Below are 24,826 nucleotides of genomic sequence, written 5' to 3'. Positions count from 1 at the left end.
CCCAGAAAATCTGCTTGGGAGCATTATGGACGTTTTCCCAGCTCACCATGGAAAGGGTGCCAGACTGCTGGGGGCCAGACATACGGCTCCTAATTACTGCTGTTTCCTGCAGGCCTGAGAAACATTCAATAGAGAATTGGAGAGAGATTTTTCCTCTTAAATCCATACAGAGCTTGAACACAGAATGTGTGTGCCTAGAACACCTCATTGCAACCCTAGTTATGGAGCCTGGAAGGTTAATTGGTGGACAGAATCTTCTACATTGGTAAGCAGCAGTGGCTTCAACCCTAACCCAGACTTTGAACCCAAGGAGGCGCAGAGGCTTTGGGTTGGGTTGTGCAGGCCACTCATGCTGAGTGTCACAGGTTGGACCCTCAGCCAGTCTGCTGACCAGAGCTGAGGCCCGAAGGCTTAGCCCAGCCACCGGGAGCCTGGTTCACTTTGCATTGTCCTCAACATTCTGTTAGGAAGCAAACAGCTGCTCTTTCACAAAAGGATTCTTCTATTCGCAAGGGTTTCTTCTCCCTTCCTGAGATGAGCAAGCTGTATAGACACAGGTCACGGTCATGGGCTTCAGAACCAATAGACTTGGGTTTGAAACCAGCTGTAATTCATAGCAGCTGTTTCACCCCGGGCAAGTTTCTTAACCCCTCTGTTTCAGTTTCTCATCTGAAGGAAGAGAATGGTAACCTCCCCAGGCTGTCTTGAGGATTAATGGAGATAATGTACCCAAATGTACTTTCTGGGGCACTTTTCAAATCATCTCATTTGATTCCTCGTTTCAGTCTCTGTTAGGGCAGGATTTTCACAAGTGCTCATGCTAGTCCAGTCTTTGAGTTGCAAAGGAGAGACCAACGCGATGGTTCCAAAGTCTGTTTGTCATAGTGTTGAGTTTCCGTGTTCCCTGGCATGCTCGTGGCGGGGGTGTGGCCCGTGTTCTCTGCGGGCTGCAGCTTTTCCTGTGGTGGTGGAATTGCCCTTTTAGTTAGTGCCTACTGACCTGGGCAGCTGGACTTTAAGGACGTATCCCTTTTGAGAATTAAGGAGGAATTCTTTTCCTTCTGCATGATTTTGAATATCACCTTGAAGTCAACAGCTAGAGTTGTTTCCTGATGCAGATGCAGAGGGTGCATGAAGTTGACCGACCACATCCCGGGGCACATTCCCACGTGTAATAGTTTATTTGCAATTTAAACCAAGAGTAAAAATACAAACACACCCCATCTCAGATGCAAATTGAAGCCAGGCTGTGTTTCCACATATCTGCAATGGAGTTAAGTAACCTAATGGAAAAAAGGATGGGGCCAATACTTAGACATATTTTGCTAGTGGTCGCCAGTGCCAAATTAACATTGAGGTTTTAGGAAGAGGTAAGAAATACGTACAAGATGGTATGGTGATCACAGCCCTCATTTCTTAAATGTGCTAGAACTAGGATTTTAACACCAAGGCTCATGAGTCAGAGTCAGGGAGACACATTTTCATAACCATTCATGGAGCGTTTCAAAATGTAAAAATCCTCTTGGCTTTGTGAAATTTAATCTTTTGTGCTTCTCCCACCGCTTGGCCATTTTTTGTGTAGTATGCTTTATGAGCTCAGAATTTTTCATCACTGCTTCTCGCCCTTGAGAGACCCCAGAATTTGTACTTGAAACGTGAGCACCGAACAAGAACTATCACAGAAATGCAGAACAGGAAGATGACCCATGTTCATGCACGAAAATGTAGAATATTGTCAAAGTGTCATTATTCTTAAATTTGCATATAATTGAAAGAAAAAGTTTTAAACAAAGTGAGTCTCAAACTTAGCTGGAAAAAGAAACATGTGAGATGGCTAGAGTTTTGTTTTGTTTTTTAAAGAAATTAGAAGAGATTTGCCCTACAAGATTCTATCAGAAAACTCCTGGGTTTAGTATGATGGCATAAAGGCACCAGCTCAGCTCAGACAGCTCAGACAGACAAGTCAATGGAACAGAAACAGATGCCAGGGTAAAAGTGCTGTGATATAAGTTAGAGATCATTACAAAGAAAGAGTAAATAAAGGTGTGAAATAGTTGACTAACTCTTCAGAGAAAAAATAGAATCCCCATGTTATATCATGGACCTTAATAAATTCCAGATGGTTCTAGAGAGGTTTTTTTTTTTTTTTTAATGTAAACAAGAGAAATAGAAAAAAATAGGTGGCTCTTTTTGTGATGATGGGATATTACTAAGAATTTACCAAGTATAAAAGCAATAAAACATGTATATTTATGCAAAGAATAAAGAATATATACGCTTAACTAAAACTTTAAAGTTAAGCATATCTAGTTGGCAGAAATATTTTTTTTGCAGCAGTGAGAAGATAGCATATGGTTAATATCTTATCTTTAATATATAAAGCATTTTTATAAATCCATAAGAAAAACACCAGCAGGGAAAAAAAAAAAGAAAAAGAAAAAATACAAGTGGCCAATAAATATATTAAAAAATAAACCCAGCCTCGCACATTAAAATGAGACCTTATTTTCTATTAAAATGTCTGTTAAATGGACAAATTCCAGCAGAATAAGAATCCCTGGGGAGAGCAATTTTTCAGAGAAATGTCATTTTAGAAGAATGTGAGAAGAAGGGCAAATTGGAGTAAAAAGTAATTATTAATAAATATTAAGAGTAAATTAATAATACCCATCAAGACCCTTCAGAATGTCATAGCTGGGGGTCTGATAGAAGTATCCTGTGTCTTGATTATGGCAGTGGTTTCACACGTGTATAAAGCTATCAAAACACATTGGTTTAGGGAGTTCCCATTGTGGCTCAGCGGTAACGAACCCGACTAGTATCCATGAGGATGCAGGTTCAATCCCTGGCCTCACTCAGTAGGTTAAGGATCTGGCGTTGCTGTGAGCGGTGGTGTAGCTCACAGACTTGGCTTGGAACCTGTGTTGCTGTGGCTGTGCCGTAGGCTAGCAGCTGCAGCTCCAATTTGACCCCTAGCCTGGGAACTCCCATGTACAACCAAACCAAACAACAACAACAAACTCATTGGTTTGTATACTTTAAGCATGCTTTTTGCTTTGTTTTGTTTTGTCTTGTCTTTTTTTGGCTTTTCTAGGGCCGATCTCGAGGCATATGGAGGTTCTCAGGCTAGGGGTCTAATCAGAGCTGTAGCTGCCAGGCTACACCACAGCCACAGCAACACAGGATCCGAGCCGAGTCTGCAACCTACACCACAGCTTATGGCAACGCCAGATCCTTAACCCACTGAGCAAGGCCAGGGATCGAACCCACAACCTCATAGTTCCTAGTCTTATTCGTTAACCACTGAGCCACGATGGGAACTCCTAAGCATGCTTTTGAAAACATTTAATGACATAGGTGATTTCTCAAAATATGATTGTACATGAAGCGTTGGAGAAAAAAATAGCCATCAGTATTTAGAATATGGTACCGATTTCATTAGAAAAACTCTGTAAGCACAGGAATACAATTAAATTGGAATATCTCCAGGTGTTCATGGAGATATTCACATCTCTGGGTGGTGGGTTACTAGTGACTCTTTTTTTATATTTCCCAACTATTATAAAGTAAGCATATCGAATTTTAAATTTTGGAACAGGATTATAAATTTTAGGAAAACAATTGAATACTCACATGAAATTTACATGGCAAAGGGGGAAGCAGAAAGACTGTCCACTGGATCTCAACGGCATTGCTAGGATTGAACAGAACTTTCATCCCTTCTCTCTTTCATGTTCTTTTCTGCACATGCAGTGACCCTGACCAGGAACAGGTAAATAAAGGGCATCCTTTCCTGGGGAGTGGCACAGATTCATTCACCACCCTCACCCCTAAAGATGCCCACTCTATTATCAGCAGCTCTTTTTTGGATTTCATTAAACTGCCAGTCAAATTCCAGCCAACGGGCCTTTAAAAACCCAGCTTTGGATACACAGACAGCTTTTCTCAGTATTTTTGGAGCTGTCAAATTATGTAGTTTTCTGACCTTGAAATAGTAACATCCTATGTCTCTTTACTTAATTTTTTTAAGTCTTGAGATTTTTATCTTGCTGTATGAACTACAGTGTAAACACCATAAGGGCAAGAATTGGCTTTCTTGGCCTGAAGCCTTGGCCATTGGGGGCAGTGATGTAGATATTTAGATGGTTTAATTACACAAGTTTTGCTCGTAGATCTTTTCTGTTGCAGCCTGACCATCCTTAGTCTGAAAACAAATTAACTTTACTCGGCAGTAGCTGACTCACCTTCCCCCCACCCACAAATCATCGTCATATTAAGATTAAATGTCAGTATCACAGTTTAGCCAAACCAGATGTGAACTATGCAATTATTTTTATGTCAGGGACTGAGGTTTAAATATGCATCCTTTATTTGTTTTTAATTGAGTGATTACAGATAGCACCTAATAAAGTCTGCATGCTCAGATATCTTGAGGTCATTGATTTATTAGGTTTGGTAGGTGTAGACAGTCCAAATTCTGGTCAACCTCCCTGGCATTCCATAGCACAATTCTAAAGGAATGTTGAAATGACATTTGCCTGTTTACTTTTCCTCTTGACTGATGAGGATCCTTTCTGGGAGGTAAACACCAGTGTTATTCAGGAGTGAAGTTTATAAACTTCATTGATATTTTTCAATAAAGTATATCGTCACAAAGCTGCTTCAAAATTAAGTGGCAAAAATAAAAGCCATGGACTTTTCTTTGGATATATATTCGCCATGGTCATTATACCTCTGGTTGATATAAACTGATTTTGAGTTTTTAGAAGAGTAATGATTAATCATACACAAAAATGTTGAGAGTTGGAAGATGTGGGAAAGTAGAAGGTGAAAGGTCAATTGGTATGCCCCTTCTCCCATTTGACTTGGGCCACTGTGTGACTGATTATTTGACTGGCTCTTGCTAGTTCTTTTTCACTTTGTAAAGCCCCACATGCCAAGACTAACCAAGGAGCCAGAGTCTGGGCAACACCTGGGCAGGTGGTTCAGCCAAGCTAGAATGGCAGTTGAGACAGAGGGCACAAGCAACCCAAATCCTGGACATGACACGTGGCTGCAGTCTGGAGACAGATCAGGAAGGCAGCCCAGAAAAGGATGAAAGTGTCGGGGGTGGGTGGTAAAAAGGGGGCCACAGACTGACATAAACCAGATAACTCTATGCTGGATTATGGATTCCACGAGCTGAGACTCAGTAGCCAGGAAACATCTTGTGTAGTCATCATGAAATCTGTTTCACATGGAGCTGTAGGTCTTGCACAGTCGTATTCATGGGAAAGCACCTAAGTTCAAAACTGAATACAACCAAACCTGGTCAACTTTGGGATTCAGCTGACCAGAAAAGACCTAGAGAATTAGGCAGTGTGTCTGCACCTCTTGGGGGCTTCTACCAAGTAGTGGCTATTACTCTGGGGAAAATGAGGACGCCAGCACCGAAAAGTAAAAGGCCTGGGACTGGACTTGATTTTCCTAACACCAATTCATGGGTATTGTTGGGTCTTTTGACTCACCATCTTAAATTCGTCCTATTTGTGTTCTATTATTTAGTTAAGTAGTATGTCATGCCATCAGAAAGCAAGTCTGAACTGATTTTGGCCAAGTAACATAAGCCAGGGAATTGAGCGAGGGGTTGAATGGCACAGCTCCAAATCTTAGCAGGACCATGTTTTGTCCTTTGTATCTTGAGCATTTTATTGTATTTCCCTAAACTGCCCACTATTATAGTGATGGGTGGAAGACAGTTTCATACAAAATGTTTCTTGTATTCTTTTTTTATATATATAAAGCATTTCAGATGCTGCAGTCATGAATTATTTTTTGAAAGCTTGTTATTTGCCCAGCCCAGGAAAAATGCAGCAGAAGAGAAAATGGGTGGAAAAGAGACAGTCCTCCCAAATGGAACTCTGGGGAGAGAAAAAGACACGAAACATGGAAAATAAATTTTTGACATTTAAAGCATCGTACAATCAATTCTAGACTGCATGGCATTAGTAAACAAAATGCACATTGAGAGATGTAAATCAAGTTGACATACACATGGGGAGAGTCTGTCTCTAACTGGGCATGAACGCTCCATAAGGATACAGATCTCTACTTTCACTGCACCCCCAGTTCTTAAGCTTTGAAGCAACAGAGCATCTTGAAGTCTTGATAACTGTAATTACAGGAAGAATAATTTATCCATGTTTCAGTTAAATTTAAACTCAAATTCTTGTGTCGCGGTTGGGAAGATTGGCATTTTTCTGTTTTAGTAGCAGAATACTGCTGCTCCACGAGAACAGATTTTGAGAAAGACAATAATAATAATAATAATAACCACTGTTGTTACGGTTAACACCTATTTGGGAATTTATTGTATCCTAGGCACTTTTTAAGCCCTTTAGATATATCATTTCATTTCATCTTAACAACATCCCTGTGAGATAGGTACTGTTACTGCCGCTGTTTTGCAGATAAGGAAAGGAGTAGATGAGAGGGGAGTCCTAATTGCCCCAGGTCAGTCAGCAGAGCCAGCTCGCAAACTCAGACGTGGGTTTTCCATACCCTTTCCCCTCGACCCCTCCACCGCCTCTCTCCGTGTAAGGAACAAAATCGAAAACATGAAGAGCGGAGGGAGAGGGTGTCATTAATTAAACCTATGATTCTAAGGAAATTTTTTTTCTGCTAAATTCTCAAGAACCCAATATTTCTGGAAATCTTAGAAATCTCCTTTGTGATGAAGTTCATTGATATTCTAGATATGGTACTTTGTCCTTTCTTTCTGCGAGAGAAATATTTTATTAGTTGCAGTTACTAACACTGAGGCCTTAATAAAGTGCTTGCCGTGTCTCAATCTGGTGAACAGTAAAGTCATTTGTTTCAGTCATGTCACCAGCTTTGGCTTTCAGAAGGATTTTAATGAATCGGGGAATGGAATTTAAGAAAGCAAACAATCCAAGGAAAATCGCTTATTTTTCTAAAATAGCAAAGCAGAAATGGGAATCCTTTCCAGTCTAGTGGCTGCAAATGTCTTTTGGAGTCTTAAAAATTCTTAGAGTACATGATTTATCATATAGAACAAAAAGTGATTAGTGAGCATTTCTTTAAGATCTTTTTTAGGATCCTGTCATCATTATTCTGGTTGTTTATAGTATTTCACAATGTATTACTGTTAAAATTATAGCAAGTCAACATTCAGTAGCAACTATTTTTGAAGATATTTATTGAAATATACAATTTATCAGAAATAAATGTGAATGCTAAGTAGTGAAATCAATTTAATACTAATTCAATCTTGTGAGTCTGTTAAAAAGGAATTCTTGGCCATCAAATATTTTCAAGCCCTTTGTTACTTATGAATATCATTGAGATGATATGATGAAAGGCTGTGAATATCAATAAGCTAGAAAACATCCCATGCTGATGTTCAAGGTCTTATTTTTTTTTCCCCTTGAAATTCTGGCATTCTTACCATCTGCTGTGTTCACCTTTGTGTCCACAGACCCAAGTTCATGTGTGTTGGGAGGTGGGGTTCCCACAACAATTTTGAACATGACCTTTTCACTACTTGCTGCCAAAAGGCATAAGCTTGGGTGTCAACTGATGTCAGCTCTTTGACAGTATATGTCAACGTGTTTATCATGTTTATCATACGCTAGGAAGAAGTAGTCACTCATCTATCTGTCTGACCAGGAATGAACTAATGGTGTTATATGGAAACTCATCCCCTCACCAGCATTCTCAGTGGCTAAAAGAATGACATGGTCAGTTGCAACCATTAACTGATCAAAGAATCAGATCTGACTAGCTCAGGGATTGCATAGACGACATGATGGTCTAAAAGCCTTCAGGAATCATCAGGATACTGTTCCTTCAAAGCAGGCTGTCAGTCCAAAAGGCACGAATCAGGGCTTATGTCTAGAACCAGTCTGGGGGAGTCAGGCATGGTCACCAGAAACACAGGCCCGAGGATCGTCAGGCTGAGCCTGGCCATGATCACTGCCGTAGACCTGAGAGAGGGGGCATGGTGGCTTTCATGCCACAAACCATCACCCCTGCTCCGGGCACCAGCAGAGTTTGAGAGCAGGTGTGTTCTTACCTGACCCCATCATGCCCAGCAGCTCTCCACCTTCTGCTGCTTTGGACTTGGTGGGATGAAAAGAGGAGAGACAGAGAAGTTCTTATGCTCCAGACAGTTTTGCAACCTTCAGAAAAAGGAGGGTGGGATTTAATCTACCCAAAGAAGAGCCAAAGAGCTTTCCCTCACCTTTACTTCTCGCCGGCAAGCCAAGCCTTCATTTTCTTGTCTCCAAGAACTGATGATTGACTTAAGTAGCATTAAATTAGAATGAAATCTTTTTTGGTAGAAATGGCATAAAAGTTTTCAAGGGGTACCTGCTAATTCCTGTTAGCATGTTCTGCCACCCTTGATCTTCAACTCCCCATCTCCTTGAGCTCCTGGCTAAAGAAGGTCATGGATAACTTACATTGTTTTTATAGCCTCTTGCCGTTCCAGGTACTGCAGCCACTTTACCTGCTGGGGCCAGAGGTGACACCAGTACTTAATGGGAAAGCTAATGACGTCATCCAGGTCTTATTTAAAAACTTGACATTTTCAGTGACTTTTTGTAGGTTCATTTTATAATCTAAAAGGAAGTGGGACTTCCTGTCGTGGCTCAGTAGGAATGAATCTGACTAGTATCCATGAGGATGCGGGTTCGATCCCTGGCCTCCCTCAGTGGGTCGGGGATCCAGTGTTGCTCTGAGCTGTGGTGTAGGTCACAGAGGCGGCTTGAATCTGGCATTGCTGTGGCTGTGGTATAGGCCAGAAACTGTAGCTCCAATTGGACCCCTAGCCTGGGAACTTCCATATGCTGCAGATGCAGCCCTAAAATGCAAAAAATAAAAGGAAATAATAAGGCAGTAAAGACAAGAGAAATGTGAATAAGAACTGTGGAGCCAGTGAAGACTTGAGACACTCAGCCTTTTGCAAAGACACGGGGACATGGCCACTTTGCAATGTCCCGTGGTTCAGAAGGTGCCAGCGATTATTCTTTTTTCTCCGAAGAGAAATGACAGCGAAAGAGGAACATTTAAAAAACTGAACCCAGGACTCGGAGTCTCTCTGCATGAGAACCCTCAGCCCCCACAGAAACTCGAGAGAGGTGGTAGTGAGGAGTCTCAGGCCCTTAGACTCTGAGCTGTAAGGATGGCAGACGGTCCCGCCAGGAGGTTCCCTCAGCATATGGGCCAAATAAATAAATCATTTGGCAAAAGCCATTAGAGGGAAAGGTTACTAGAAAGTCATAAATGAACCAGCCTGTCTAGGCCTGGTTTTGCTAGAATGTAGGAGCCCCTTGAAATTTTTTAGATGTTTCTCTGTGTATGATTTAAGAAGAAGACGGGGACGTAACTAGCCAGTTTCTATTATATCAAAATGAGGTAAAAATATGGTATGGATTTAATGCTAATTCGTTTATTCAATTTCAACCCGTTAAGGTGTTGTTTTTAGAACATCATGAAACTTCATTTCATGCCCCAGTAAAACTAAAATGTAACGGGTTCCAGCTTTTCCGTTTGTTGATTTTTCTCCTTCAAACATCCTTGATTTTCCAACCTTTGAAGAGATTTTTTTTTTTTTAAACGTCTTGCATGTCATTCATATCATTCTTTTCTTTGGTCACCTCCTCCACCTATGTTTAAAGCACTTTCTACAGGGAACCAGTCCAGATAGGAGCCAGTGATACCTATGGAAATGATACTTTTTTGGAAAACACTAGCCCCATTTTCTTGGCTGCCCTAGAATGCCCAGCGTGGTGGTTCCAGCCTTAGTGGATTGTTTCTTTTTAGCTCTCCCCTCGCCCCATCTTATTGAAGAGGAAATTTGGTGCACAACTACTCAGTTTCAGGCTCCTGTCACATCAGAACTCCTTCCTGGCCATCTGTCCTTTCCCTCCCTTTCACCAAACCACGCTGGTTTCTGTAGCTTCTCACAGCCACTGGCCAGGAGGGTTCCCTCAAGACATCATCCCCAACTGCCTTCATTCCTAACCAGCTGTTGACCTACGACTTAACACCTGTCAGTGGTCCTCCCTTTTTTTCCTTCATAGGTCAGAAGAATGAAAGAGCTTCATTTTTCTCAACAGAAGAAGTTTACATTTCTATTCCACTTTAATGAAAATACTTCCTCCCCCATCTCTTTCTAATAGTAACTTGTGCCCAAAGGCAATGAAGCATTTAAAATCTTCTCTATAAATTTGCACTTCTTATTAAAGTTCTTCTTCTTCTTCTCCTTCTTCTTCTCCTTCTCCTCCTTCTTTCTTCTTCTACCATCTTTCATAGGCAAGTTCCAATTACAAGTACAATTTTATATCACAACCAAATCTTTTAAAAATAAATTGTGAAAAAAGTTATTTTTTTCTTCCAGATTACATTTGCGAAGTTAATATGTCTGCCACATTTTTTCAGTATTTGAATGTTCATATCAAACATTTACTACTGTTGTTCAAAGTAGTAGCCATGGCAGGCAGGCATCAAGACCTTCACGTGGTCCTGATACCTACTGGTATTAGCATATCAATTTCAGACCTTCCTTGAGTAAACAAAAGGACCCCTTCCGTACAGATGCACAGTTGCAGTTTTATCTCATTGTTTTTAGGATTTTGCTTAAAGCAAAAGCAATTTGGATGTTTTATTTATACACTGTCTTAAAGAGTTTGCCATTGAAAATCTGATATCTAACAGAAAGAGAAGGAGGAGGAGATAAGGCTGTTAATTTACAGCCTCCTAAGACCTAGTACTACCCAAGTGCCATAAGTTACCCAGATAAAGTAAATTTAATTTTAAAGCAACATTGGAAACTCTCGGTGGAATTGACAGCATCCTTGGAACTTCATTTCACACTTTCCTGACTTGGGAATGGTTATTTTGAGTAGCACCTCGTATTAGCCTTACTTCTTAATGCCCGGGCAAGGGGTGAAATATCTCACTTATCTGCATGTTTGACTTGCATGAACAGCTGCTTCATTCAAAGTCCTTCAAGGATTTATCAAAATCTGACCATGTTTAACATTCCAGAGAGAACATCCAGGTTGTTGGCTCTTAGGACTTACCTTTAGTTCATTCATCGAGACTGATCACTGGCATAAATATGATGCTCAATCAACAACAAGGGCAATGAAATAGACTGTATTTTGCTACAGAAAATATATCTAGAATGAACAACAAAAGAAAAGCTAGGTTCAGAGTACCCAGTTCATAGAATCTAAGAGTGAGGAGTTATTTACTAAGAATTTCTTGTGCACTGATGTTTTCAGGCAACCACACTCCCGTATTCTGCTGTGCTTAAGTACTTTCTACTCTCGTGAATCGTAAATACAAGATCTTCAAAAAGCCCTGTCATTTTAAAGATTTAGTAAGTTAGGTTAGAGTAGGATTAACCTTGCGTAAAGTTAAAGATGTCTTAAAACTTAGGGAAATTGCGTTACATGAACAGGATCTCTGACATAGGAAAGTAAACGATGTCCCATATCTGTCAGGATCGAAGACCTCATCAGCTGTCAAAAGAAAAGTCACCCCTCAGTGTCTAAAGTTACCATTTATTTTAGGGAGACAAGCGAAAAGACACATGATCAATTCTGAACGTGGATGTTTATCTCATTTTATTTAGTCACAGAAACTGAAAAACAACTCAATGATCTAACAATAGCAAACTGGCGTTTGACCTATAAGACACCCATAAAATGGAGCACATAAAAATACATTGCAAAATATGACTTGGAATTATTAATACTGTAGGTGAATTCTTATATCAGTGAAGTTTTAAAAGACTCTGCAACTAAATAAAGAGTAATGGCAGAGCTCTAGTTTATGATTCATATACATAAGAAAAAGACTAGGAAGATATATATCACTACAATAAATGTATCTTCTCACTCTCTTTCTAAAAGCTTTATCGTCTGTATATTTGCATATGTGTGCACGTGTGTGTATGGATACAGTCTGTATATGCTGTGTACATCATAAACAGAATGAAATGAATTCTTAAGATCCAAGTCGCCTTTCCAACAACTGCGATTTAAAGCTCAAGGCTTATGAACTGCCCAGGGGCTTTATTTTGACCTGATGCATGAGTAGATGAGAAGCTTGGTCTAAATTAACCCTGGAGAAAAAAATAACCGAGCGATGTGAAAAAATGAGACAAAGAACTCTTCCATGGGCATGTCACCACCTGAGTGACTTGGGGCGGCGGGGGGGGGGTCAGCAATTGTCGTTAACACCATCAGGGCTCATCTGAGACAGTCCGTTGTGATTCCAGGAGAGGGCCTCTCCCTTGTCAAAGGAGGTGTGTGTGTGAGTGTGTACACACGTGCACATGCACGTGTGCGTCTAAGACAGGTGGCCTAGGCCTGCTAACGATATGCAGACTGTGAGGAAGAGAAGGAAGAATGTTGCATATCAAGTAAAAGCAGAATTTATGAGATTGGCAGATGCCAAAGGAACTTGGACAGAAGTATAGGGTTAGTGTCTCTCTAGATCTTTTTTGTTCAGATAAATCCATTTGATCAGGATGCCCTCAATAGGCGTTTATACACCTCCATATTATGATTCAAAATAAAGCAGAAAAAGTAACAAAAATGCATTTCTCGAGAATTATTTTGAATAAAAAAATGTATTTCCAACGAATGTGTTAATAAAACCATAGTAAGTCTTCCAATAAGGTGTTTTTTTTTTTTCAGAAGTAGATATTTTCAAACAGAAATACTTGGTTCAGTTGTTGCCGTGAAAATAAGCCTTTCTACTGTTGCTGTTCTCATGCTCACACTAGTATTTTCGTGGCAAAATGCTATTTGGAGAAAGTAGGTGTGTATAATTGGGTATATAAGACATACAGCAGCTTTGTTATGATCTGGGTCAGGAGGCCAAATTTGAGGAGAAAAGAAGCAGGAACAAATGGCCCTCCACCCATGAATTGGGGCAGGAGGGAAGGAAGGCCAACGGGAGAACTGGTCCCTATTACTCAGAGCACTCATGTCTGAGCCGATGAGCTGGGACCCTTCTTCCAGCCTTGACATGTTTAATGCAGAGCTTTAGGATCTGAGTGTGATTGGACGGCTCCCACATCAGCATCGGCTGGGGGGCCACACAGGTTCAAGGTCCCAGCCACAGACACCCTGGCTTCACTCCCTGGCAGCCCCCTTCTCACCCCTCCTCTGATGCTCCAGTGAAGCAGGGATTTGCAGATCGCCTGGGAAATTGTGGGGTGAATTATACATTTGTTTCTCTTAATTATTTACTTTCTCTCCTCCAGCAGACAGTCTGGGTTTTCAGCTTTTTGCGGTTCTTTTATTTCCTAGAATCTCTCTTTGTGCTTAGTAGGTGCTCGATGCAGAGTTGATGCTTGAGCAAACAGAGGCCAGGCAAGAAAATAACTAATTAGCGCCACCACCCGCCCCCAGCAACCAGGGCAGATTCTGAGGGTAGGTGCTGTGGGGTTAACTCACCGAGGCAGAGAACCTGGAAGCCTCTCCGGTGGGCCACCCTCACCTCAGGGTTCAGTGGGGTTTTGACCTGCCTGTACAGCACCTCTGGAAATGCCCACCTTTCCAAAGGGGGCCAGTGCCCTCGGCTTGATGGGCCGTGGTCACCCATCCCACCCAGCCAATTACTTTGTCTTCCTTGTTCCTTTTGTTTTGCTCCAGCTTCCAAAATTCAGAGCAATTTGGAAGCATTAGAAAAAGAAAAATCTTTATTCTCTTCCATCAAAGGAGCCTAGCACTTTCAGGCATTCAAAAAAAAAAAAAAAAAAAAAAGCCTTTCACTTGGCTACAGAGAGTAACGGTTCTCTTGAAATTCCAAGCGAGCTCGATGTGTTTTTTAATTATTGATATTTCCAGATCTGAAAAGATTGCAAAAAAAAAAAAAAAAAGAGAGAGAGAAAGCCCCTCTGTTTACTTTACCCACCCCAAGCTCGGAGTCAGCCATGAAGTGCTTTTTGTTCTTTTCTCCCCTAATTGCCTTCCCTCCAAGAAGCTGGTCTTAACATGCCATCGATCATCCCAGTGGCAAACCAAACGCGCCCCTTTCAGTCCCGCCCGCGCGCCACGGTGACACACATTCGTTTCCGGCGCAGGCAGCTGCAGGGGAGCCGCCTGTGTTTGAACTGCGAGGCCTCCCTGCATAATTCAGGAAATGAGTTTACTCTATCTGTGACAAGCATCGTGTTCACACGGTTTGGGGAGCCGCCAGCACGGTGTGAGGTTCCGCAGCCGGGGCCCAGGGGTGAGTCCCGACCGTGCTTCCTCACACCCACCAACGCCCCGGCCCCAGGCCACCTGACCGTGACTTTTATCACACCTGTCACCTGGGAAAGTAGGTGCTGGACGTGTCTGGATGTATTCTGAGATTTGTAAACCTATGGTTTTAACACAGAGTTCTTCCTAAGACAGCAGGGCCTGGTAGTGGATCACCGCTCAGCTTCCATGAAGCTGAAGAATGGTTGCCTATCTTCTGATGATGCTTACTTTTTTTCCAGTGGTAAAATCTGGCCCCCCTCTGGTTGTTACTCAGTTTGTATTCATTGCTTGCGCGTAATCGCCGCTGGACCAGCTTCCAACAAGCTGGGATTGTTGGGGAGGGGGCTTTGGTAGGTGTGGAGTGTGCCTTTACTTAGATGGTGGGAAGCAGGGCCAGCAGCAGCCCAGCATCAGAATCGATGCAAGCCTGTGGTGAGGTTTTGTTATTTTGCATATGGTTAACCATCTCAGAGGTCGTGAAGCCAGGCCTCTGTCCTCCGGTGCAGCAGCTGGGTTTACACAGTATTTCCAGATTGTTTATTTTGGCCCGGAGCCAGGGCTACATCGTTTTTCCATTATGCATGTTTGACAGATGAAGAGGGGTGAGAAGGGGGCCTTCACGGGGCAAGTCTGTGATTTCCTTTTCATTTACGTTAGAGGGACTTTTAAGAGTTCTGAAGATTATGAGCCAGTCTGAATATAATGTCAGTGCAGCAGAGGTAGAAAGACCACTGCTTTTGCAAAAATGTCCAGATCTTGGGCAGTAAAGCAAAATCCATTTATGAGCTCAGCTTGAGGCAGGTTGGGAGTGTTCTTTGTCGCTGCTCAAGCTTGCACACAGACAGGTTGCTGGTACATGATATTTGGCATCACGTTTGAAAGTTAAACACCCAGTGTTTGCTTGGCAGTGCCTCGGGAGAGGCAATGAGTTGGGGAGCCCCCACCTGCTGGCCTTCCCTCCCCGCAGGCATTCTGTGCGGATAGATGCACTTGAGGCCGAATGGAGGCGATTCCAAGGTCACCATAGAACTTCTGCTTTGTGGTCCTTTCCCTGAGATGCCAGCCTTCTGCGGACACTCCCGATGGCCTGGCCTGAAGTTCTTCCTGCAGGGAGCATGCAAAACTGACCAGAGTGCCACAGTTTAAATTATATCCACACCAAAGCCCTTTGCACTGGGGTCAAGTGCATGAGATCTGAGTGAATGTTTTACTTCTAAACGAAACATTCTCTTTTGCCAGTGGAAAAAATAGCCATCAAAAGGTACCCAGAATGATGACAAATTAAGCAATTGAACAACATTAATATGGCAAAATTAGGTCACACAGATGTCTTATTGCCCCAGTAGTGTTTGGATTTCTTGAGTGAATGGCTGTGAATAACACATGTGATATAAATTCATTAGCTTCAAAGTCCTAGTGTATATTTTGTGTTTCTACATCGGTATTTATGTTTGTGACAAAGGTCTCTCATGGTGTTTCTTACTCTTTGCTAAGTCTCTGAAAGTGATCTGTCACGTCTAGCAGTGTTCTCCAGCAAAGTGGCTCAGAACAGTGAATTCCACTCCCTCTCCAGCATGATCTGTGCCTCTAACCTCCTTTATCAGCCTAAAGAAATTCAATTTCTAGAAATGGACAGTTTGCTCAAGCAGGCCCTTCCACTAAGGAAGGAATTTAGCAAAAACAACATATGTACAGTCAACACCAAACGCTGCCCTTCGGGTTAATCCAGTCTTACAGATGGATTTAACATACAGGTTTCAAATCAACAAACCTTTATTGAGGGCCGTTATGTGCCAGGCGTGGAGCAGGGCGCTGGGGAGCTAAAAATGAAAAAGACACAGTCTCTTTCAGTCTGAAAACATTTTTGCTGGCTTGCAAGTTTTTCACCAGATCCTCCCAGACTTACCAAAGCATTCCCTTTGACTTAGAACACTCAAGCCCTTCTTTTCAACGGGTCCCTTTAATGCCAGAGTACACATTGGGCAAGGAGAAGTGGGTGGTTATAGATTTCCACTCAATTTGGAAATTAACAGCCAGTGATGAAGCAAAAAGGTGCTAGACTGGGAATCAGACAGCTCGCTCTCTAGTCTCAGCATAGTCACTTATTGGTTTATACAGCCTTGACCGGGTCCTGTGACCTCTCAGGCCCTTGGTGTCTGTAGGTGAAATGGGTTGTTGTGAGGACCGCATGAGGTAGTGAGGGGCCGGGTGAAAATCCACGGAGCTCTAGGCAAACAAAGGGGATTCTATTCTGATGGGCTGGGGAGAGGGTGTGTGTGTGTGTTTGCAGGGGTGGCAGGGGCGGTTTGACCTGTTTACACCACTATCTGTAAAGCCTTAATAATGCAGAAATTGGGACGTTTCTGTTGTGGCTCAGCAGGTTACGAACCTGACTAGTATCCGTGAAGATGCGGGTTCTATCCCTGGCCCCGCTCAGTGGGTTAAGGACCCAGCGTTTTGAAAGCTGTGGTGTAGGTCACAGATGTGGCTTGGGTCCCATGTTGCTATGGCTGTGGTGTAGGCCAAGCAGCTGCAGCTCCTATTCAACCCCCCTAGCCTGGGAACTTTCATATGCTTCAGGTGCGGCCCTAAAAAGCAAAAAAAAAAAAAAAAAAAAAAAAAAAAAAAAAAAAAAAGGTTGGTTTTTGTTTATTTGTTGCCCTTCTGATCATCTCACAGCTCAAAACCAGTGCCAACTTTGAGTAAATTTTCTGTAGTTATCATGATCTAATGGGATTCTTTGGCCAATCCCTTGAAGTTAAAAAAAAAAAAAAAAGAATCAAAAGCCTCCTGAAACCTTACAGCTTCCCTTTGCCAAAATGTATTTATGAATTAAGGACAGGGACAAGGCCAGCACTATCATTCCAAAAAGGCAACTGAGCCACGAAGCCAAACACTGGAATTTATAGACTCCAGTGGGAGCTGAAAAATCCCAGATGTGAGGGGAGGCCTGGCATTCATAGGTCTCTTGAGAATTCTCTATGAAGCACACTCAGATACTGCCTTTGTCTCCACTTGGCTGTGTCTGCACCTCATAGACACAGCCAAGCCTTCTTCGGGTCTGACAACACTCTCCTCCTTCTGCTGGTTTCTTTCATTCCCTCACCAAGCACGTACAGAGGGTGCAGTGTTCCCCCAGGTGCTGAGCTGTGGAAGAAGCAAGATAGATGGGCCACCGCCCCTAGCCTGACACTCTCGGCATAACGGGCCCCATTAGAAGGGCAGCTAGATGAACCGGTGGGCATGTCAAAAAAAAAAAAAAAAAAAATTATCCAGGCAAAATGTTTTAGAAATTCCCTAGTGCCTCAGAGGCCTCCCAAATGTCTTCCAACTTTTGGTTGAAACACACACACGCACGCACACACAAACTTACCCTATATGCTCAGGCTTGCACACACAGCAGATCAACAGGATCCAGTCTCCTAGTCGTTATGAAAGACCCAACTCCATGAAGAGCGGTTAAGACAAACCCATTGGGCTAATCCCTCTATGAGGGAATTCTGACCAATGGGGGGAAATGTTGATGCCATCAAACTAACCAGAGTGAAATGCCCCGTCTGCCCCCCCTGCCCACAGGGAGGGATTCTTCTCTTAAATCGTGAGCTCCCTTCAACCACAAGCAACGTGAAGGGTTAAGAGCCTGGGCTCCGTAGTCAGACGGTCCTGGACCCAACTTCTGGCTTCTCCACTTACCATGTCTGTTACCTTGAGCAAGTTACCAGAGTCCAGTGTCACATCTGTAAAATGGTGATAATAAGGGAGCCTGCCTCGCGGAGGGGTTTATAAAGGTCAAGTGTGTGTTAGTTAATGTAAAATCCTTGCACTGAAATGCCTGTTGATGGTGATAATGTCACATTCACTGCTTGTCACTCCTGTGCCTGGTGCAGAAAAGTCCTTCAGTAAATAGTTACCAATGGAGTTCCAGCTGTGACTCAGTGGGATCAGCCGTGTCTCTGCAGTGGTGGAATGCAGGTTCAATCCCCAGCCCAGCAGTGGGTTGAGGATCCAGCGTTGCTGCAGCTGCAGCTTAGGTCGCAACTGTAGAACGCATTTGATCCCTGACCCCGGAAAATCCACATGCTGTGGGGCGGCCAAAAGAAAAACGTATTTATAGAAAAAAGGAAGGAAGGTGACATTGGAAACACAAATGAGGCCAAATTGAAACCTTATTTATTTCTGATGCAAGGCACTTGCTTCCCGAGTTTGGGAAACCCAGAATTTCAAAACCTTTTCATCAGAAGCATAAAACTCACATTTCTCTAAGAAAGAATGGCACTTAGGGTCTGAGACAAAGTGGAGAGAGAGCATTGACGTCTCTGCAACGCAGCCATACGCCGCTCCAGAAGAATATCACCTCACTCTGATAGAAGCCAGAGATCCAGATTGCCCTGTGAAATAGCCCAAGTCTTACAACTAAGTCAATGTCTAAAAAAAAAAAAAAAAGAAAAGAAAAATACCCCATAGGTCAAATAACACAGCCCGCCAGTCTGATCTCAGGCTGCCTGCTTGCCGCCCCTGCCTTCACGGAAGAGTGCTCTGTATTTGAAACTGCTCTCCTTTTGAAATGTTCACCAAGGGTCACAAGAGACGCAAGCCCCCTGGAGTCATCTCTGGGGTCCTGCTTTTCAAAGAACGCGCATGGCATTAGGGCTCCACTTGTTGATGGTTAGGCTGCGATATATGGAGGTATATGAGGCCACCTAATGAGGGCGACTTCAGTTCCCAAAGGATGCTGATAATAAGTGTAGATTTTTAAAGTCTGATTGTTTTGCGGCTGAAATAACAACAGTCTCCCAAAAATCCTAACAACTTCCTCTAGAATTGCTATTATGGCAATCTGGAGGGAGGCTGACTCCATAGTTCACGTAGCTTTGTTTTGTTTGGAGGGAAAGTCTGGCATTTTATAAGAATGTGGAACACTTAGCACCGGAATGACTTTTCCATAGCTCTGATTATTGTACAGTGAGACACTTAACCATATGTCTTTGAAATGTGATTTCAGAAATTCTCCACTAACTATAAAAGGCAGACAGCCCTCTGGTCTTTCCATGTGAAGGTGATAATTTTCTACAGGCTCCCCAAAGCTACACTGGTTATGGCCCAGAACTTAGGGAAAACCTCATCACAAATAAGAGACCTGGGCTCCAGTTCCAGCTCTGTCACTTCCTCACTAGGTGTATGACCTTGGGTAAGTCATTTAATCTCCAAGAGCTTCTATTTCCCCATCTGAAAAATAGGGGCCACATATCCCATGGGGTTATTGGGAATATTAAATAAAATACCATAGGTATGGGCGTAATCCAAACCCATAATAGGTATTTGCTGTCAGAATCGGTTGAATCTGAATCCCTGGCTTCTCCTGACACAAATTAGCACTCCTATTTTTGACCATGACATAACCCTCTGGCAATATCATCAACCTTCCTATTAAATTTGGCAGCTCTGTGGAAAACAATAAGCTGTCATTGTTTCATATAAATGTTTGGTTTTGTGTCCATAAGGGTATGAAAACTAGATGGTGGAGGGTTAGAAGTTATCACCTAGAGGGGAAGGAAGGGAGAGGGAAGAGGCTGGACCAGAGCCTTGGGAGCGCTGACATTGAATGGACATGCAGGGAAAGAGCCCGGGGTAGAGAAGGGAAGGGGAGCAATCAGGAGACCGGGACCAGCAGGGAAAGGCTCCTGGAGATGCCCCAGCAAGAGGGTTCCAAGATGGCGCATGTCCCTCAGTGATGTGAAGTCATGCTAAGAAGGTATAGAAGGCCTGAGGAGTGCCCTCTGTGTTATCACAAGGAAGTAAGAGCAATTTGACTCCACTGGAGCATTGAAGGGACAGAAACCAGGTTTTGATGAGCCCAGTCATACGTGCACATTGAACATCTGGTGACAGCACATTTAGATAACTCTTCAAGGAGCTTAGTTGTAATGCAGAGGAGAGACAGATCAGAGATAGAGGAGGACGTGAGCCTTAAGGGCTTTCTTTAAGAAGGGAGAGACTTGAGCACATTTGATTCTGGGAGGAAGGAGCCAGTTGAGGAGAGGTTGACAATGAAGAAGAGAGAAGGAAGACAGAGCAAGGGTGAGGAAGAGAGAAGGCATAGATGGATGGAGTGAGGGCTGGAGACCAATGCAAAACTGGAGCTTGGTGAAAATAAATACAAAATAAATAAATAGGCATTCCCAGAGTTAACGAACGATGTGGCACATTGGAAACAAATCCAAATAGGAAGCATGAGGTTGCAGGTTCAATCCCTGGCCTTGCTCAGTGGGTTAAGGAACCAGTGTTGCTGTGAGCTCTGGTCAGGTCCCAGACATGGCTTGGATCTGGCATTGCTGTGGCTGTGGCGTAGGCTGGCAGCTCCGATTAGATCCCTAGCCTGGGACCCTCCACATGCCAAGGGTGCAGCCCTATTAAATAAATAAACAAATAAATAAATAGGACTTCCTGTTGTGGCTCAGTGTAGTAGCCCAGCTAATATCCATGAGGTTGAGGGTTTGATCCCTGGCCTCATTCAGTGGGTTAAGGATCTGGCATTGCCATGAGCTGTGGTTTAGGTCACAGACACGGCTCAGATCCCATGTTGCTGTGGCTGTGATGTAGGCCGGCAGCTGCAGCTCCGATTCGACCCCTGGCCTGGGGACATCCTTATGCTGCAGGTGAGGCCCTAAAAGGATACATGAATGAATGAATGAATGAATGAATGAATCAAGTAAAATAAAATGAATGAATGAATGAATGAATCAAGTAATGAATGAATCAAGTAAAATAAAAATAAAATACAGCTCTAGTAAGTACCCTCTGAATCAGCTGTCAGTGACTTTCATGTGTAGGCAGGGATTGAGAGCAAGAAGGATGAAGTGACTGAAGTACCCTCGGTGATCTGTTTCTGTCCAAAAAAAGGATGTTTCAAAACTTTGTCTTGTAGCCATGAGTGAAAAAGTTCCCTTTTCTCTTACCCTAAAAGCCTGTCCTTTCTGTAGAGTTTTCCCACAAGCATAGGGCTCAGCCTTCTAGTGTCTGGTCTGACAAGTACTGCCAAATAGTCATAACTCTGATCAGGATACTGAGATGATGTGTAATTAAAACTTGGCTGGAAAGGCCAGTTGGAATCTTATTGAATAGAAATCTTGTTAGAGATCTCTCATCATATAAAATTTGGGTAGAATAAGTCAATAAAAGAGCATCTGAGTGGGATCCTCAGAGCTGACTTGATGGAGAACACTGTGAAGCTCAGATGCTGGTCATTGCAAAAAGGCTGACCTTTACCAAACTTTGTAGACCCTGGGTCAGTATTCAACTGGGTTTCTGAATAATGATACCTACTAGAAACACATAATTATAAGTTCGGGCTAAATAAAACACCAGGACGTTTTCCTGGAACTGAGAAGCTCTCCAAATAGTGATAATTCTGTTCATTTTCATCGCTGACTCTGGATATTGGCCTTTCTTATTGGACTCAGAGATGACCTAGTCCAATTTTCTGTTTTATTTATTTACCCCCCCCCTTTTTTTTTTTTTTTTGCTTTTTAGAGTCACTCAAAACGTGGAAGTTCCCTATGCAGGGGTTGAATTGGAGCTGTAGTTAACCCTAACCCTAACCCTACACCATAGTCACAGCTACTCAGGATCTGAGCCACGTCTGCAACTTACACCACAGCTCACAGCAACACTGGATCCTTAACCCACTGAGCAAGGCCAGGGATCAAATCTGAGTCCTCATGGAAACTAGTGGGGTTCGTTACCACTGAGCCAGGATGGGAACTCCCTATGCTTCCTTCTTGCATCTTCCTCTAAAACAGGGTAGAGTGGCCTTCTCTTTAAGTTCTAGGCACTGTTAAGCCCCTCCCCTTTCATAAAATATAGGTCCAAGTCTTCCACTCTTTGCTGTTGTTATGTTTATGACTGCACACTGGGCCAGCACATAAAATAACCTCCTCCAGTATTTATCCATTATACTTGGACTAGTACTTATTAGAACAAACAAGATCTATGAACAATTATTGAAGGAAATGCAGTTTATCAATAACTGTAAATCAGGATCCTATAGCAGAACCATAAATGCCTAAGATCTTCGAGCACGAGCTTCCAGAAGTCCATGTACCCTCCTTGTCTTCCTGAACATGAGCTTCAGTTGGGTTTTCGGGAGAGTTAGGAACCGCTGCTCTAGGTTTCCTGGAGTGTGTGATCAAACCAGAGTTGAGCACCGGACACATTATTCCTCTGGCACCCATGAAACGTATGGCTGAATTTGCTCTGGGGGGGGGTTATTTCAATGTTGCTCATTCCATTACAAGTTTTTCTTATGGAAATTCATAGGACGTATTTGTTTATGGCTCTGTAGCTAGGAACAGATGTGAATAGATTGTTTTAAATAAAGAATGGTATACTATGTTAAATTCTTTGTTAGCTGCTAGAAAGTTGAGGGCCAGACTCTCAACCCACCTCCTACCTAGGTGGTTAAGGCTTCACAACATGTTTTGTGTTACTCAGTATTGGAGTCTGAGGGACAAATAAGAAACACCTACTTTCCTCCTACCTGGGTTCTAAACTAATTGAGAACTAGATACTGGAGATAGACAGAGATCCAAATGTCAGCTTTATTACCCAACATATATATACATTTTAAATCTCTTTACATTCTTTGGAAACAGAAGAATGGGTAAAATAATTTCACCAAAGAATTTATCACAGGAATTGTAATATTTTTTTGGCCTGAGATAACAAGACTCCACACAATTGTGAGTGCTTCAAGAGGAAGGGAGCATAGGAGTCTGGAAATGAGTTGATTTTTTTCCCTTGGCCTCCCAGTGTTTAACTTAAAACTCTTTGTACCTTGTCTGTCTTTAATGTCAACTTTTAAGCTCTGGTTTTTTGGTTTTTTTTTTTTTTAAACCCAAAGTGATAGCCGCACTTAAAACCTATTAACATTAAAAAATGAAACAAAAGAACTTAACCAAACAGGAACAGACTCAAAGATTTAGAAACCAAACTCATGGCTACCAAAGGGGAAACATGGGGGCGAGAGATAAATTAGAAAGTGGGGATTAACATGTACCCACTCCTTTCCATGTCTGTGAGTCTGTTTCTGTCATGTAGATAGGTTCATCTGTGCCATATTTTAGACTCCACATATAAGAGATATCAGATGATATTTGCCTCTTTCTGACTTACTTCACGTAGTATGAGAATCTCTAGTTCCATCCATTTGCTGCAAATGGCATTATTTTGTTCTTTTTATGGGTCACTTTGCTGTACAGCAGAAATTGACAGAACATTATAAATCAACTACAATAAAAAAATACACTACTACATATAAAATGGATGAGTGACAAGTACCTACTGTATAGCACAAGGAAATCTACTCAATATTTTGTAATAACTCACTCATATGAGAAAAAATCTGAAAAAGAATGGATGTGTGTGTATGTATAACCGATTCACTTTGCTGTACACCTGAAACTAACAGGTGTTAAGTCAACTATTAGGTTACTTAATAGTAAGTCAACTACACTCCATTAAAATTGAAAAATAATATTAAAAATTTTTACATGTCTCCACTCAGAGTAGCTATAGTCAGTATCTATAGGGAAGACAGATATTATAAAATGTTTTAATCACAAACCCATTTTAGAGAGACTATGTCAAGTTCTTTAACAAAAATTCTAGAATGGGGGAATGGGGGCAGAAGTGCTCAAAGCCACTGAGCTTCCAGATCCCCAGCTGTACGCACCTCCCCTAACCATCATGTGGCAGTAAGAGTGCCAACAATGAAAATGATGGTTAATAATAAATGCTGTAATGGGAAAAAAATCTAAGACTGATCTATCCAAAAGTGTGTTATGCCTTTTAAGAAACTTGGTTTGGAAAATGATACCCTTATTTCAGTGAGGCCATTACTACTCAGAGACTTTTTAAAAATGCCTTCTTTAGAATTGCTATTGAAAGCTTCAGGAAGTATTTCAAATATACACAAAATGAAGTCTTTGTCCTATTGGGTGAGTCTGATTTTGGAATTAGCCAGTTGGAGCTATACTGAATAAATACTATACCTATTCAAATTTGGTGACAAAAGTTTTCATTAAGAATTACATGATAAAAGAACATGGAAAACCCTTATGATCGTGAGTGTGGCAATGGTTTCTTAACTATAACACCAAAATTACTGATAACACAAGAAATTACCATGTGAACCAGCAATTCCACTCATAGGTGGAATACCCAAAAGAATTAAAAACATAGATGCAAACAAAGACTTTTACACAAATGTTCATAGCAGCATCCTTCACAGTAGCCAAAAGGGAGAAGAAATGCCAAGTGTCCATCAATGGATAAATGATAAATTATGGTACATCCATGCAATGGAAGATTATTCAGCCATAAAAATTAATGAAGTAGTGACACATGCAACAAAGTAGAAGAACCTTGAAAACATTATTTAAGTGAATAAAGCCAGACACAAAAGGGCAAATATTGTGTAAAGCCTTTTATATGAAGTACCTAGAATAGGCAAATTCATAGACAGAAAGTAGATTAGAATTTACCTGGGGAAAGATGGA

At 42.1% G+C, this 24,826-nt stretch overlaps 1 protein-coding gene across 5 annotated transcripts in view; it reads left to right on the top strand.

The window, feature by feature from the left end:
- UST (uronyl 2-sulfotransferase) overlaps window positions 1-24,826 on the top strand; it is a 439,470-nt gene that overhangs the window by 410,900 nt on the left and 3,744 nt on the right. The gene's annotated exons all lie outside the window — the stretch shown is intronic.

This window comes from Sus scrofa, chromosome 1 (assembly GCF_054392235.1).
Source record: "Sus scrofa isolate SSC_HxYL_T2T_F1_AM1 chromosome 1, Sscrofa_HxYL_maternal_Yorkshire_Landrace_v2.0, whole genome shotgun sequence".
In the NCBI taxonomy this organism is placed as follows: Eukaryota; Metazoa; Chordata; class Mammalia; order Artiodactyla; family Suidae; genus Sus; species Sus scrofa.
Note: the sequence above shows the minus strand (reverse complement) of the source record. Positions and strands in the feature narration are given on the sequence as shown.